This window comes from Sipha flava, unplaced genomic scaffold, assembly GCF_003268045.1.
Source record: "Sipha flava isolate LNK unplaced genomic scaffold, YSA_version1 34_pilon_pilon, whole genome shotgun sequence".
Lineage (NCBI taxonomy): Eukaryota > Metazoa > Arthropoda > Insecta > Hemiptera > Aphididae > Sipha > Sipha flava.
The window spans coordinates 2,192-2,585 of NW_020273045.1; the positions used below are offsets into that span (position 1 = coordinate 2,192).

Genomic DNA, 394 nt, shown 5'->3' on the forward strand with positions numbered 1-394 from the left:
TTTTGTTTCAATATATTCAAATTATAATACATTTATTTTTATGTTTCTTTTTCAGAACTTGGATTTTTTTTTGGACCGACCCAAATCAATTTTCCTCCGGGAGCCGGGGATCCCCTTTTCATTTCTACTTCTGAACTCTACACTTTGAATATTTAATGGTATAAAAATCAAATTCATTTAATTTACATCAAATATCTTGAAGCATTTAAATCATTTGATTAAAATTAACTAATAATAATTAACTCTTAATAAATCCAGTTCATCAGTATAAAATATAATTCCATTTATATAGAAATATCTAATTTTTTCAAAATATTCAAATTTTAATTCACTTAATTTACATAAAATATCTTAAAACTTTTGAATCATATGATTAAAATTAACTAATTATAAT

The 394-nt window shown here is 21.3% G+C and overlaps 1 long non-coding RNA gene across 2 annotated transcripts in view; it reads left to right on the plus strand.

The window, feature by feature from the left end:
* LOC112687475 overlaps positions 1 to 155 on the plus strand; it is a 798-nt gene extending 643 nt beyond the window's left edge. For both annotated transcript variants that reach the window (XR_003148982.1, XR_003148981.1), the window contains one exon: positions 56 to 155. This is a non-coding gene — a long non-coding RNA (uncharacterized LOC112687475). The remainder of the gene's footprint in view (positions 1 to 55) is intronic.
* Positions 156 to 394: the final 239 nt, after the last annotated feature.